At 37.7% G+C, this 17,157-nt stretch overlaps 1 protein-coding gene and 1 pseudogene across 1 annotated transcript in view; one reads left to right on the top strand and one right to left on the bottom strand.

The window, feature by feature from the left end:
- ADGRV1 (adhesion G protein-coupled receptor V1) overlaps positions 1-17,157 on the top strand; it is a 521,249-nt gene that overhangs the window by 273,777 nt on the left and 230,315 nt on the right. The window lies entirely within an intron of this gene.
- On the bottom strand, positions 1,266-17,116 carry LOC110584797 (annotated as a pseudogene).

Genomic DNA, 17,157 nt, shown 5'->3' on the forward strand with positions numbered 1-17,157 from the left:
CCCCTACAGTGTAGTGGTTAACAGACTCAGAACTAGATTGCATGTGTTTGTGGGTCCACCGAGTTATGCGACTTGGCAAGTTATGAACTGCTGTGCCTCAGTTTACTCATCTGTAAAATGCGGTATATTTTCTATAGGGTAGGTATGTTATGAGCATAATAGGGTAAAAGCACAGGAAGGACTTGCAACAGTGCCTGACGCATAGGAAGCATGGTGCAAGCGTTAGCTATTACATGTATTAACACAGTCCTTCTACATGCCTCCTGAAGTGTTTAAGTGTGACACTTTCTCTCTGGTAGATACCCAGAAGGGTAATTTCTGGGCCATAGCAACGGAATATCTTCAGTTTTACTAAAAAATTGTTAAATATTTCTTTAAAAATATTGTACCAACTTATACCTGTGGTGCATAGTTCCTTTTTACCTTCTACTTCAAGTCTGTTGTCAGACTTCTAATTTTTTTCAGTCTGACAGGTGACAGAGTAGCTCTCTGTTATTTTAATTTGCATTCCCTGATAAAGAATAAAGTTGAAAATCTTTTCTAATTGGCCTTTCTGGGAATTGCCATTAATATTCTTTGCTTAAAACAAAATATATAATACTGTATTCAAGCATATGAAATTAAAATATAAGGAAACTCACTTTTTACCTCTAGGAGGAAGGGGCAGAAGAATAGGACTTAGCTGCATCTGTAACATTTTATTTCTTTATTTTTTTTCACACTGATCCGGATTTTATTTAAACATTAGTGAACAATAATGTAGAGACATTGATATGTAAATTTCTAAAATGCTGCATCTTAAATTTAGTTAGCCGAAGACCACATTTAGCTATAAGATGAGTTTAGTCCTCCACATAGAAACAAGATACTAAACTGTAAAAAAAAAAAAAAAAAAACTTCCTACTGTTTGAAAATCTCAGTTTATTAAGTAGATTGTAAAAATGCATAGGTCTTTAATAAGAGAATTGGCTGTACAAGAGTACTCCCCTTCCATAGTATTCCTTTTTACTTCATATGCGAGTTATTGCTTCTGCTGTAGGATTGAACTCTTACAGCACTAAAAGGCAACTGTTTAGGGAAGAGGCAGAAAAAGGAAAAGGGAATGTATGAAAGGCAGTATTTCCTTTAGGTACAAAAAGCATAATAGTGTTTTAGGAAGACAAGATAAAAGTTACTCAAGGCTGGCTTGGTTCTCACTGAATAAAAACAGTGGGCTAAATACTGAGCTCCTCTGTGTCAGTCTAATAATCAGTGCCTTGGTCGCCCTATTGATAATCTCTCGGGTAGTCATCTTGGTACTTTCCATGATATTCATCTGGGTGTTCTGCCTGATAATCACTATCACTAATTTCAGACCCATTTGCTCCTTTTCCTTGGCTTCCATTGTGAATGACAGGTTCTGTGGGAGCGGTGCAGTATTTGGGATCATATACTTGCCCCCCAAAGCCCAAACACACTCATTCCTTTCTGGGAAGCAACTTTGTTGGTTCCCATCTGTAGAGAAATTGTTGAGTTGTCTGCTGGTTGTAAGGTCAGCTTCTGATCATAGATATCTCTTCTGGAACCTGGTGCTAACATCCCCGCCTGGCTGGCTCCTTTGTTGGTGCCCAGATGCAGACTAATTGTGGTCTGCTCTAAAGGTTTCTCAGTTTGCATTTGGGGATCATAAAGCTGCCTCCTGGTCCCATACTGTCCTACCTGCCTGGCTGGCGCATTTGTTGCAAACCATTTACACGTTGGCCAGCTTTTAATTTTCCTTCTTCAAAACGTTCTTGTTTGTTTTCTGGCATACGTAACCCTAATGTCGTATGGAATCCTTTTGTTTTAGCCAGACCTGCCAGAGCCAACTGTGTAGTCTGAACCTGTGTCGTGTTTCCATTCTCAAAAAGATCATTTGCTTCAAATATGTCCTATGGCTTCATGCCATAAGCCTGAGTAGCATTAATAAAGTTGCCAATATTCTCCAACTGAGGCCAGTTTAACAAGAACTCATTAACCTTCCCTGAGCCCTGGCTGTAGTTTATGAGCTCGCAGAAGATGATGCCATCTTTGAAGCCCAGCAGAAAGTTGATGCCAGTGTGAATGCTTGTCACCTCTTCTGTCTAATTTCGAAGATCTTCCCCTGCCTGATGATCATACTTGGAAGCGATCTTGTTCTTGACCTCCGCTAAAAGACTGTAATAAAGGCCCTTGTTGAAGAGGGTTATAGTGGTTCGGGTGGTGGGAAGAGGCTGCGCTCAGGTCTGGGGGTTTCTCTAACTCGGCTTCCCTACTCTTGGCCCTGAGGAGTGGCCACACCGCGAGATGCCCAGAGCTCGCTCCCCTGGGCGGCACAGGAGATGCTCTGACCTGTAATATTTTATTTGTTTAAACACCAAAAATTTGAAGAAAATTTGAAAAATGTTTATTATATCTGGGTGATGAGGAGCTGGTGATATTTTATATTCTTCTCATTTTCATAATGTTTTCAATATTTCATAATTTAAAAAAATCAATTTGGGTTTCATTATCAAGCCAGGGAATCGTGTTTGGAATTCAGCAATTAAAAAGTGATAACAATATTTTAAATATCATTGATTAAGAAAATTAAATTAGTATGTATGTGTTACTAAAAGAAAACCAAATACTTTCAGTAACATTTTAATCTTAAAAGTGTAAATAGAATTAAGATAATGATAGCATTCCATTTATTTTAAAAATATAGAAAATAGGGGTACCTGGGTGGCTCAGCCTGTTAAGAGTCTGCCTTTGGCTCAGGTCATGATCCCTCGGTCCAGCGATTGAGCCCCACGTCAGGCTCCCTGCTCTGCGGGAAGCCTGCTTCTCCCTCTCCCTCTGGCCCTCCTCCTGCTTGTGCTCTCTCTCTCTCTCTCAAGTAAATAAATAAAAATATTTAATAAAAAATATTTTTAAAAAGATATGGAAAGTATATTTGGAGAGAAAATTCTCCAGCTTCCTGACAATAGAGGATGATTGTGGCATGATAAAATAATAAAATACCCTACAGAATATTGTATTTTAAATGTTTTACTGAATATGTTACCAAAATTAATGATGTCCATAAAATTTTACTTAGATATTGTATGAAAGTACCATTTTTCTTAATCTTAGAATAATTTCTGTTGTTTTTCTTTTTTTTAAGATTTTATTTATTTGACAGAGAGATAGAGCACAAGTAGGCAGAGCGGCAGGCAGAGGCAGAAGGAGAAGCAGGCTCCCCACTGAGCAGAGAGCCCAACGCTGGGCCTATCCCAGGACCCCGGAATTATGACCTAAGCTGAAGGCAGATGCTCAAATGACTGAGCCACCCGGAGGCCCCAGAATGATTTCTATTTTAGATGTCATTAAAATAGGTTAAATGTGATGTTATTGTCAATGTAAGGAGGCAAATGACATAAACCCATCTGCTATCATTGTTTATCTATGTATATATATTTTTAATTTGGCATGCAGTGCTGTCTTTGTAGTAATTACTTAATTTAATTAATGTGGAAACTTTGATTTTAACATGGGTAAGTGACATATATGATTACATCACCTTGATAGTTTTTTTATCTATGTTGAAAAGTTATGTGTTCAGAGCAAAAAATGCAACTTAAATTTTACCCATTAGGATTTAAAGGCTAAAGGGTCAATTTTCCTGGAGAGCATTGACTAGAACTCTAAATGAGCTTTTGAGGAAAGTATCAGGTAATCTTTTGTGGCCTTAAAAAATCATTATAGATTTGTTCAATTCCTGTGCTTTGAAGTTCCCACTATTCTCAATACTATAAGACTACATGTGAACATGAAATCACCTGTCTTCATATTTTTCAACATGTTTCCCATAATGAATTTCTCTTATTTTAAGAAGATGTTTTGATTTGATTATACTAGTACTCTGAATCAGATTTTCCAACACAGATTATAATAGCTTATAAAATGCTTCAGTGATATAAGGATAGAATAATATATAATAAAACTACCAATCTCTTAATTTTCTAGATCCCAAAGTAACAAGTCTAATAACTTTCAGACCTGGAAATTTGAAAATTAGGTAAATTGTAGATATAGTGGGCAGGTATTTAAAAACAGCTGTATTAGGGCACCTGGGTGGCTCAATATGTTAAGTGTCTAACTCTTGGGTTCAGCTCAAGTCATGATCTCATGGGTCATGAGAGAGCCCCATATCAGGCTCCGCACTCAATGGGGCATTTGCTTGAAGATATTCTCCCTCTGCCCCTCCCCCACCACTGTCTTAAATAAATAAATAAATAAATCTTTACAAAAATTTTAAAAATTAAAAAAAGGAAAAACAGCTATATTGAACATTTTTGAAAAGTGAAGTATACACATTTAAAGTGTACAATTTGTTAAGTTTTGACGTATATATATGTATATACCTATAAAATCATCAATACAGTCAAGACTGTGAATACAGTCAAGATTGTGACATACCCATCACCCCTCAAAATTTCCTCTGACCTCTTGGTAATTCTTCACCCCACTCTTTCATTTCCAGCCAACCACTGATCTATTTCCTGTCACAAAATATGAGTTTGTATTTTCTAGACTTTTACATATATTTTTTTGTGTGTTAACACTATTCATTAATACTGCACAGGTAAGGGGCACCTGGGTGGCTCAGTTGGTTAAGCGTCTGCCTTCGGCTCAGGTCATGATCTAAGGGTCCTGGGATCGAGCCCCGCATTGTGCTCAGCAGGGAGCCTGCTTCTCCCTCTCCCTCTGCTGCTCCCCCTGCTTGTGCTCTCTCTCTCTCAAATAAATAAATAAATAAAATCTTTAAAGAAAAAAATACTGCACAGGTAAATTCCAAACCAGGATATATAAGTATTAGATACTTTTATAAATAATTTTTACATACTCATTCATTCCTTAAGAAATGTCCAAAATACAGCTTATTTCTAACTATAATCTTCAATCAAAACTTATCCAGTTGATTTTGGCTTTTGGCCAAGGTGGATAAGAGGGCAGATAAGTTGCAAGAGGACGTGTATATTAGTTACCTATTGCTACATAACAAATTATACCACAACTTAGCAGTTTAAATGACAGACATTTAATTCTGAAGGTCAGAAATCCAGGAGTAGCTTTGTTGGGTGATTTTGGCCCAGGCTGTTGCATGATGTTGCAGTCACACTATTGGTGAGGGCTGCAGTTATCCAAATGCTTGACTTCACCAGAAACTCTCTTCCCAAGATGGCTTACTCATCTGCCCATTGGCCAAAGGCCAAATTCCTCACTGCCTACTCCTGCAGTTAGAAGGCATCAGACCCTCATATTCTGGACATTTTATAGGATTGTTCAACATAATGTTGGGCTTCCTACAGAGAGAATGTTACAAGAGGGAGAATGAGCATGACCAAAATGAAAGCTGAATTATGTTGGAAGTCATATACCATCTCTTCTCCCATATTCTACTGGTCACCCAGAACACCCCTGGTTCACTATGGGAGGGGACTACACACTTGATTCACTGTAGGAGCTGGATGTCATTGGGCCTTCTTGAAGGCTAGGTACCATAATATGTTTAGGCTATTTAAAATCAAACTGTTCAACAAGTTTTAAGACTCATGTAATCAGCCCATAAACCCATATTAGCCATATCTGTTTGCCTATAATTTACGGGCTGATTACATAACAGTCTTACAATTTATATAAATTAATATAATTATATTAAAATAATAATTTTAAAAGCACGTATTTAACGTTAACACTTCATTACCAGCATTTGAAAGTAACAATACTGCATTTCTTTTAAATGTCCTCTGTGTTGGGGTGCCTGGCTGGCTCAGTCGGTAAAGCATGTGACTCTTGATCTTGGGGTGGTGGGTTTGAGCTCCATGTTGGGGGTAAAGATTACTTAAAAATAAAATCTGTGATAAATAAATAAATATTCTCTATATTTTAAGAACTTTTTGTTAAATCTAGTAGATATCATCCCTCTGTGTTTTTTTTAGTATGTAAGTACTTATGAGAGTTTCAGAACCAAAGAGAACCATCTGTATCAGTTAAATTTTCAGCATGTTATAAAAGAATCTGAATCCATTATATATAGTTTTATTCTCAAGAATTAATAATAAGGGGTGCCTGGGTGGCTCAGTTGGTTAGGCATCCGACCCTTGATTTCGACTCAGAACATGGTCTCAGGGATCGAGCCCCAGTTGGGCTCAGCACTGGGCATGGAGTCTGCTTAAGATTCTCTCTCTCCCTCTGCCCCTCCGCATTGCTCGTGCACATGCATGTGGTCTCTAAAAAAAAAAAAAAGAATAAGTATTAAATTAAGAAAGATTCGCTAATTCAATATTTATTTTTCACAAGTTCTACTGTAACAAAAAGTTGTTCATATGAAGATTGTGATTGTATTATTCACACTTTTCAATGCATTTCCAGTATTTTAGGTGTAGATACATTTTTAAAATTCTTCACCAGTGTTGCTTTGAAAACTGGTATGGGGAGACATAAAGAGAAGGATCTGAATGTAAAAATAAATCCCACTTAGAAATTCAGCATACTTTTAAAAGATTATCTAAAGCTAAATTATAGCTTATACTTAAACTCTAATAAAGACTCAAAATATTAATAGATATTCTCCTATATTACCAGGAATACCAAAATAAGCCCCCAGTGCAAACAATGAAAACTAAATTGAGCACAGCATCAAAAATCTGGCAGTAAAATCACTTTGCCCCACCCTGTAGCACATGCTGTTCTCAAGGAAGAAGCAGTACGTTCTAAAGCTTAAGGTTTGGCAAAGGTTCTCATCATTCTCAGACCTCTTTCAAACTCCCAGATCTGTATTCAATTTCATTATTCTTTTCATACTCCTGCCTGCCCCATCTGCTCTTGCTGATCACTTTATAAAACATCAGGAATACCTGCACAAGTTGATGTAATTTTAACTGCACCCCAAACACAGCAGGATATAAAGTGAGTAGGTGAACTAGCTTGCTTTGCTTAGTGAGTTGAAGATTTACTGAGGCTGGTGGGGAGCACTGTATGTTGGCTGGCTGACAAAACTGAGTAGACTAATAAGCTTTGACTGTTCTGTTTCCAAGATAACTCTTTATTTCCCCAATATTTCATGACTTTGTTAAGAGTGCATCAGTCACTGACGGTGCAGGGCGCGTTGGCTTCTCAGATTCCATCGGGCTCCCTGAGTGTAACCGGCATAGCACGCAGGCATGGGCATTGCATGGGTATCTATTCCCAAGAATGAATGTGGAACCTAATTTATTATTTACCTTGAATTTCTTCAAGATAAATTTTCATTAAATTAGGAATATCGGTATTAAGAAGCAAGGTCTTGTTTCCTAAATTTGGTCCTTTAATCAGAGTGCTTTCATTAGATTAATTTTAACCATTCATTACATTAATCAATATTTATTGAGTTTCTAATAAAGGCCAAGCAACCATGTTCACAGTGGTGAACAAAAAGGGGCAGGGCTTCTACTCTGGGCATAAATACCTTAACATTTGAGACTGACATAAAGGGGTAAATAAACACACTTCAGGTAGTGGTGAGTGTTATGGTCAAAATCAGTTGGAGTGATATGCTGTTAGAGAAGGCATCACTGTGGAGATGACATGTGAACTGAGAGGAAATGCAAAAATTGAGGCAGGAACATTTGAGGCAGAGAAAATAGCAAGAGCAAAGGAAGGCCCAGAGGCTAGAACAAGCTTGACATGCTTGAGCAACAGAAAGGACAGGATAGCTATCACTTAGTGCACAAGACAGGAAGTCTTAGAAAATGGGGCCAAGAGGTGGGCAGGGCCTTGGCATAGCATGTCTTTAAAATTTAAAATTTATTTTCTTTTTTCTCAGTTTAGTAAAATGCATAGACCATCTGCCTCTTCGTAACAGAGTAAATTTCAAGTTAAAGGACTAGCTGATGCGAATGTCATTATTTTCGCTACTTAATTTTGAAATAACTTAATTTGCTGATGATGTCTCCAGTTTGGGAAATGTATAAGTAACATGGAGCTTACAGCCAAGATCATGTAAGACATATGTAAGCAAGCAGTTAGGAGTAGCACATTGAGAGGATAGTATCCACACTTTGCTTTAATTGAATACTGCATTTATCTATTAATTTTGTGCAAATAGTTGAATTGGAAGTTGTTTTGTCTATAGATTTGTGCCCTTCACTAGAATGAGATGTGCTAATAGGGGCACAGATAAGTGCTTGAACCCCAGCTTCTGATATGGTTGACTATCAGTCAAACTAAGTGGATTTACTGTGGTTGAAAATGTAAATTGTGGGACTATATACTTTTTTTTTTTAAGATTTTGTTTGTTTTTGAGAGAGATGAGAGAGAGAGTGAGAGAGAGAACACGCACATGAGTGGGGGGAGGACAGAGGGAGAGTGAGAAGCAGGCTCCCCACTATCCCCCAGGATCATGACCTGAGCCGAAGGCAGACACTTAACCAACTGAGCCACCCAGGTGCCCCAAGGACTATATACTTTTTAAAACTATCATAAATTAGTTTAAATGCAGTAGATCTGACATTTCTTTCTGAGATATTTCAAAGTCTAAGGAAAGAAATTTATCTCTTTATGTTTCTTGGACTTATAAATTTCACCCAAAGTGATCAAATTTAAAAACAAATAAATCTGATGTTACAGTGAATTACTTGCTGCTACTCAGTGTCTAAGCATTGGGGCTCATTCTTCAGAATTGAGACAAGTGACAACCACTCAATGTATTTGGTTCTTGACTGCTGTGTTTTTATCTTTATGGTTTCAATATATATGTATTAGAAGTGAAACTAACATAGTAAAATAAATATCCCATGTGAGTGAAAAAATAAGCACTGTGATTTCTCAAGAAAAAAACTAAAATATAAACCTTGTCATGAACTTCTTGTTACCACACCAGCACAAAACAGTGTTAAATACTCAAGGAGGGGACTGCCAGGGCTAGATGAAGTGTCCCTTATGGTATAATCTTGTTGGCAAGCTGACCAACACAGGGTGTAGACTATGAAGGCCCAGGAAGCACAAACCTCAAGTTTGGACAAATTATGAAATTTGAGTCTTGCCTTTACAGAATGTTTTCTTTTATATGTATTTGCTTCCAAAATAGCTACTTCTCATTAAGACTCCCTCCTGTTTTGTTGTTTGTACACGTGTTTGAGAGAGGAAAATGTCTTACCTTAGAGCTATAGTATTGAATCCAGAATGCCACTGAGCCAGCACAAAGTTTAGCACATTTAATATATATTTTGTATAAATATAAACATTTATAATATAAATTGAAATTTAATTTTGTAAATTAATTTAGTTCAGACAAATGAAAATTAACCTATAGAAGGAAAGACCGCATATAAATATGATTCACTGTCAGTGTTGATACAGAATTCAGGAGATCTGGATCTTATACCCTTACTTGTTATTTGTTAATTTTGTGCCTGTTTGATCAGCTATTAAATGTGCATAATATACTGTTAAGTGTTTGGAATAGTAAAGTGTGGATGTACATATATGTGTATATAATTCACTATACTTTAGAATTAAATTCATTATATGAGGTGTCCATGAAGTACTGCAGGCTTAGCACAGTGCCTCACAAAACATCAGCACTCGATATATTATTAACTCTCCTTAACAGCCAGGTTTTCCCTTTTTTGTACCCCCAAAAGGTACTTGGACGTTTTGCATTCTAGTATCTTAATATTATATCAGGACTGAATTACCTGGAAAATAACTTTCTACCTATGTGCGGTTAGCAATCAGGAAAAGAAAAAGAAGTGGGGCGAGGAGAGAAATACATTTATTTTCCTTTTTTAGGGGATCCCAGATGATGAGAACTTATATGCCTCTCCATTTACTGGCTTTATTCATCTGAACACACAGATATTCCTTCTTTGAGGGCTATTATTTTGTCTCTGAGGCTTCCTTTGGCTTGTGTTTGCTTAGTGAGAGGGTAAGAAACTTTTTTCCAACTTGCCTTTCCTTTAGAGAATGTATAGATGGGATGGGGTGCTCATGTAGCTTAACACCATAGGAGAGGGAAGCACAGCTTTGGGGACTTGGTGTGACTTACTAAAGCCTGTAACAGTAGTGATGGATGAGGTCAGAGGGTGGCATGCCCTGTCCACCCAGCCCCTGCTGATCTGAATCTGACTTTCCTGGAGTTGATTGCCTTTATCCAGTTCCTTCCAGGCCCAGTAGGATCTTAAAAGTAAGACAGAGAATTTCAGGTGAACACAATTGCTTGGCAAGTACCCTAAGAAATGCTCTTGTGTAAGTGGGTGCAGCATTACTTTTCCAAGTGCGTCCAGTTCCATTGTCACGTAGGTACATTTATATGCCTTAATCCCTGAAAACACTTCAAAGAATTAATGTGAATTTCAAGTTGATTTCCTTCTGTCAGGTGTGACTATTTGATGCTGAAGATCCTTTGCAGGCAAAGAGAATGGATAACAGGTTCTGTCTAGAACCAGAACTTAAGAGCCTCCAATGACTTTAATCACTGTGCTTGGGCCAGCAAGTGGAGGATCTCAGCGATTCACTTTTGTTGGGTCCTCAGTGGTCATTTCATTGCCTTATGTGCCTAACATATTTTAATTTACCTCCTACTTTCAAGTTGGTCATAGAAATTTTTTTTTAAAGCCTGATAAGCCAGCAGATTCCACAGTTTAATTCCCTTAGTCAGTGTTGAGTCATTACTGTATTCTCACCTTCACAGCAGATGTCATCACTGGGATTTGGGATTTGCTGAAACACTTTCCTCCAAATCAAAAGTTTCACAACTTCATGTAGGTTAGCATTTTCATTGTGTCTGATTTTTAGCATGCTTGAATAAGTTTAAATGCTGGTAACTGGTTAAAAGTAACTGAACCAAAGGAACTGGGGATGGTATCACAGATTCTTGGAAATCAGTTAGGGTTAAGCCGCTGCCTGTCTTTTTTATGTAAACATGAAGTTCAAGGGTCACACATGACATAGAAAAAAAAGTGTTTAGCTTCTGGAAAACTTTTTTTAACTCTTTCTTTAAATAGTTTCCTGATTGTACCCTGTTTGCAAAGTAAACGAAACAGTTGAACTTCCTGGATGCTGGGTTTTAGCAGAAATATATCAGATAGCAAACTTACTGGCAGATGAATCACAGTATTTTTCACCTTCAGTTGAAGATACGCTGCTCTGTCCAAGGTCAATCCCGAGACCTTTGAGATGCTGTTTTCTGGCCTGGAGTTTACTTAAGGAATAGATCACTCTCCATACCTATCTGAGGCTATGTTCTCTCTTCTATCTGGCCCTCAATAGGTAAACCTCCCCTACATGGCCAAAAGCAACAAAGTTGAGAAAATCAAGCTGCATCTGGAAACCTGTTATTAGTCTGCCTCTTCCCATACCAAAAGCCTACGTTCTTGCCTTTTTCCCAGGGTCTGACTTTGGGCCCTGTTCTCTGCTGGCTATGACCTCAGCACCTCTCTAACATAAGAATTTGGCTTTCTTCTCTCTGCCTCATTTCATTCTCTTTCTTTGCACCCTAATTTTTACACTGCAGATACTTTTGGTTTTTCTCCTTTCTTTGACTGTACTTCTAGGTTTCTCCAGGCATGGTGTGCCCACCTCCTGCACCGTCCAGACTTTCACTGTCCATTCCTTCCCCTCCCCCTGCCACTTCCCCAATCTTATCTACCTCACTGAGCAGTCTGGTCTCAAGAATGAGCCTCTTGCATCTTAGCCTGCTGGAGTTTGGGCAAGCTAACCTTGCCCATCATCTAATGCACCTCACCAACCTGTCTACCTGGGGTGATGCCATCAGTTCTTTAAAAGAGAGTATGGCTGGGGCGCCTGGGTGGCTCAACTGGTTAAGTGTCCGACTCTTGATTTTAGCTCAGGTCTTGATCTCAGCTTAGGTCTTGATCTCAGGGTCGTAAGTTCGAGCCCCACGTTGGGCTCCACGCTGGGTATGGAGCCTACTTAAAAAAAAAAAAGGAAGAGAGTATGGCTTTGTGCCTATTGATCCCTCTGGTTTCCCTTTGACTGACTATTCCTTGCACTTTTTCTCACCACAAATTTCATGTTGGATAGACAATATAAGAAAAACACACATACTTCTTTTATTTATTTGAGTTTTTTTTTCAAACTTTATTTGAGTAAAGTTATATCACCTAGCCCCTGTTTTAGATGTCATCACTCCACTAATCTTGTTTAATCTATTAACATGGGGGTGGAGAGTTAATGATAAATAGAATGGAATAAATTTTACTAGCAGAAAGTAATACTTTATCTGCTCTTAAATAGGGATATGTCCATTTAGATGAGTATTTAATAGTTCTCTGAAAGGCTTTGCTTGGATGCCCAGACTCCTGCACACAGACTACTGCCATTCTTTTCTTTAATCTAAAACCAAGCTTCTCAGACATTAATGTGAATATGGGTTTGTATACAAAACAGACCAATGCATACCTTGAACTTTATGGGCAAAATCACCTTTGAAAATCCCTTTTGTTTGGCCCTTCAACTGAATTTTTTTTTTTAATTTAAATCATTTACCAAGATTTAAAAATTAGGAAATTTCAGCAGAAATCCAGATTTTTAGTTCAAAAAAACTTTAAATCTGACAGCATCACTACTTGCAGTAGCTATGAGCTGGCTCCAAGGAACAGCTGACTCTTGACACGGGTATGTGCTTGTTGGTTTGACGTAATTCCTGTCCTGCAGGCCTCCCTCACTTATATTAGCTGTTGGGCCTTATAGGCATTTGCATTTGTGATCTTTGTCCTAAAAGGAGAAGAATGGTTGGAACCGAAGAGAATAAGGCATAGATTCTTACATAGCAACATTTTCTTTTGGAAAATTAAAACATACCGAAAAAATTACAAAGAATAAAATAACAGTCTCGTATTACCACCACCCAGAATAAGTTTCTGTTAAGTTTTGGGAAATTTGCTTTCAAGGATTTCGCGCTATAGAATTTTATTAGGATGTGCAGGAGTTAATTTCTCCCTCAGCAAGCTTCCCCCATTCTTAAAGATTTTGCTACATTTTTCCTTGGGAGATGTAATTATTTCAGGTTTGCAAAGTCTAGTCACTTTGTGACTAGGGTGTTAGGCTTTCTCCAAATCGGGGACTTTACTGGTTCCTGGTTAAGGATTTTTTTTGACCACTGGGCCCAAGTAGAAAACATGGCTGTCAGTTGATTTCATAGTGGTTTAAATAGGACAAAGGCACAGTTTTAAGTACTTTTAACAGGTTAATTTGTGAGTATTCATAAATGTGGAACATTTCAAGGCAGTTAGATTCATCTTAGTTCTGACTTTACCCATTTAGGAAGGTATATTTTTCAGATTCTGGCCAGCTTCAGGCCAAAGGAAGTAAGTGAATACAGTCAAGTATTCATCTAGACCAAAGTTGAGAAATCCAGCTGCCTTTCTCATGTGGTGTGATATTTCTAGCCACACCTCCATTGCCTTCAAACCTTTGTACCAAAGAGCTCTCCCCTTGGGAATGAGTGTGAACCCATTTGACTTTTGCTCAGACTACTTACATAATTCTCAACTTCTGATTTGCGGGTGCTGTGCATTTTAGCAGTTTGACCATACTCAGGGGTTTAGGATGCAAATAATTTTTTAAATTAGGATTTAGAGTCTTTTGCTTTCTCCCAAGAGATAATTTAATCCGTAGTATGGCTGTGATATACAAATAAATGTATAAGGATATAAAATAAATTTTTCAATGAGATAAAGTATAGAGCTCAACACTTTGGTATTTAATTAGTGTTTAGTTGATGTCAGTATCTTCCTTATTAAAAACATGCATTATCCCAGCAATATCATGGATTAGATAGAATTCTGTGGTCTATTCAGGAAGCCTCACTATGTCATAGCATGGTTTCTGTGGGAAAACACACTCTGTGATACACATATTGGGAAAGGATGCAAGGATGCTAGGAATCCAACTTTCTTACTTAGCCACAAACCCTGAGGGTGGTGTATGTGACAGTCATTTGTGCTGATAGATACCTGCAGACTCCTGTGTTTCTGTTGTTCACACCTTGCACCTCAGGCTAGAGCCCTCTCTCCTCCACTTTTCCCAGCTCCATTAGGTATATTTGGCACACTTTGGCACCTGCAACCCTGTTTCTCTCTCTCTCTCTTTTTTTTTTTTACCATTTCTCTTCTGTTCATTCCCATGAGTACAGTATTGGTGAACATATCTCCTACTTCAGAAGGAGTATATTCACTTACAGCAATAGGCCATTTCTGTTTGTCTTTCTGTAGCAAACGCTTATTGTTCTTATCTTAAAAATGAATTTGAAAATGCCTGTATTAGACTCCTTTGTTTGTTTATAATCAGGTAAATCACTGTATTAGACTCCTTTGTTTGTCTGTAATTGACTAAATCACTGCTGTTTTTATTCCCAAATATACATTTCTGTAATTCAATTTTAAGAGCAAATTCCCCTGAGAGAGGACAGAAGAGTAATCAGTGTCTGTACATAGCCCAATTTCAGTGTTGCATGAACTAGCAGGTGACTGGGATTTTGTTTTGAAAACCAGCAGGAAATTCAGTTTAGCCAGATGGGGGAACGGAGGGGCTGGGGGGAGAAGTAGAGGCCTGATAATGTAATGTCCAGTTGCTTATGATAAACAGTTTTTGTTTCATTCTAAGTGTGATAAGAAGTCATTATAAAGTTTTGGCTGCTGGGTGGAGGATGGGCTGCGGTGAAAAGTAGATGGTGGGGAACAGTGAAAACAAAGAGAACAGTGAAGATGCCTTTGCAAGCGTCCAGGGGAAAGATAGGGATGGCTTAAACTAGGGGATTAGTAGTGGGGAGAAGAGGTTTCAGGTTTGTGCTATATCTTGAAGGTAAAGCCAACAGGATTTGCTGCTGGGCTGGATGTTTCCTGTGAGAGAAAAAGAGGAGTCTAGGCAGACCCCTGGTTTGAGTCACTCAGTCTTTACTGATCCCTTCCCTTCAACACACCAGTTATCCAAGTCATTTCTTCCTTCCAGAACTTTGAGCCCTACTCCATTCCTTGCTTCTCATCTCTTCTCTAACCACCCACCTCTGGAAACTTACAGATTATACCTGTTTTGTGAACTTTCTAACAGATTTTGAAATCTTTGATCTTTCATCAAACTCTTCTGATTGACCAAAGACCACACTCTTTCCACATAGTTTATTCAGTTGGGAGCAAGAGTTTCCATAGCTGTTCTGTCCTCAATCCAGGTACATATGTTGCATCCTGGCTACAGTGCTCTACCTTTTAACTGAGAAATACTAATGCCTCATTTTCCATTATGTATTTGCCCTGCATGTTTAATCCATGTTTTAATATATGTGCATTCATGTAAGTGCCTGTCTTTGATTTTGAACACTTAGAGGGATACAACTCGTTTCTAAATAAATATTTTTTAAGTGATGAGAACATTTCAGTTCCACTGTAGTAGCTAGTGGCTTGTTTGGTAAGAATTTTAATCACACTTTGACTAGTAATCAGGCTCTTTTCTCCTCACATTTTAAAGTGATGGCGTACCTGGATTTTTCTGAAGGAAGCACTCTGCTTTCAGTTTTCAAGGACTGGCCTTTGAAAACTCAGTAAACCACACTGAGTTTACCAAGCTCTTCATTATGCCAGTATCATACCTTTGTCATTCTACCACATGTGACATCTATTTCCCAATATTGGAAAGCCACTTTTGTGTTAGAAACTCTTTGGAAAGGGATGGGAAAATCCTTTATTTTAGGGGAAAAGTGACATCCCATTTACTGGTAATAAATCTAGAATTTTCATTGAGCTGACTTTAATAATATGTTTTTATGAACCATGTTTAGCAACAGGAATTAATTTCCTTTGAGTATCACCATGGACTTTAGAAACCAAGAATGATTTATTTGCTTTGTGTCTAAGATTAACCAAGTTAAGAATGGAAAAATCCTATTAGATCATAAGAGACTGTTCCCTTCCCCACTGCAGGATTATGTGCTACAGTGTATTTCCTAATCTTTGTTCTTTTTAATAACATTCTTCCTGTATCCATTTGAAAGTCATTACCCCCAAAATATTTCCATGAAATTATATCATGCATGATTTCAGATAAAGATAAATTTCTTATGTTTGTTTTACAAGTTTTTTTTTTAAATATTGAGCAATATTTATCTCTTTCAAATGAGACAATCATACTAGCTCTCTACAAGTTTAAATAAAAACAGTATTTTCTTGTACTTGAGTAACTTGCACTATAATTTTGGAATAGTGCTATTTTATTTGGAACACAGAGTGGACTATGTGTCATTTGTCAGATATACTTTACAAAGAAATTAGAATGTACCCTAAACCAAGAGGGAAGCAGATCAGGGTTTGTTTTCTTTTTTGGCTTTCTGTTTCTTAATATAAAAAAGGTGGAATTGATAGACTAATGATCCATTGGGACATGGATAACTCAATAAAGTGGTAGTCCATGTTCTCAGAGAGTATAGAGATGCACATGCAGAGCTGCCAGACCTCAACTAGTGACTATTGCTGGGTGGTCTGTCCATGATTCCCACATGGTGTCCAGCCAGGACTTTATTTGTTCAAACTTAACTAAGATCCATCTAGAAAATATAACTAGGAAATAGTGTAAATTCAATCAGTCAGCAAATTAGTTATTAGGTATGTCATTATTTAATACATTAAGCGGGGCTACTGTGGACATTTCTCCTTCATCCTAATGGTCTGTGTGTTTGGAATTATTCTCAAAGATAGTTTGAAAATCTGCTGGCTTAAAAAAACAAACTAACTAACTAACTTGAGAAACAAAAGAATAAGCCTGAATGTTATGTGTCAGTTAAATTAGATTTGCATATTATCTTAGTAACAGTCTGCAATTAATCATCTAAATTAATAAATATTACTTTTTTCCACCAAACCTGATAAAAACCTACTAATTTACTACTGAAAAATTGGCCATGGCTCCTCAGTGTTTCCAAGATGACATCTAAACTCCTTAGCACAGCAAATGCTTCAACAGCAAGCCATGCTCAGTCTCCCCTTCTGTCCCTTCTCTTTCTCCAATCTCCCCCCTACCCCTCACCCATATCCCAGTCTTTACTGCTGTAGATCCTGCTGCCACCTGCAACTTCTCTTTCTTTGCCTGGTGGATTACTACTCATTCTCCATACCCAGCATCAAATGACTGAGCAGTTTTTCTGGG

Source organism: Neomonachus schauinslandi, chromosome 7 (genome assembly GCF_002201575.2).
Source record: "Neomonachus schauinslandi chromosome 7, ASM220157v2, whole genome shotgun sequence".
In the NCBI taxonomy this organism is placed as follows: domain Eukaryota; kingdom Metazoa; phylum Chordata; class Mammalia; order Carnivora; family Phocidae; genus Neomonachus; species Neomonachus schauinslandi.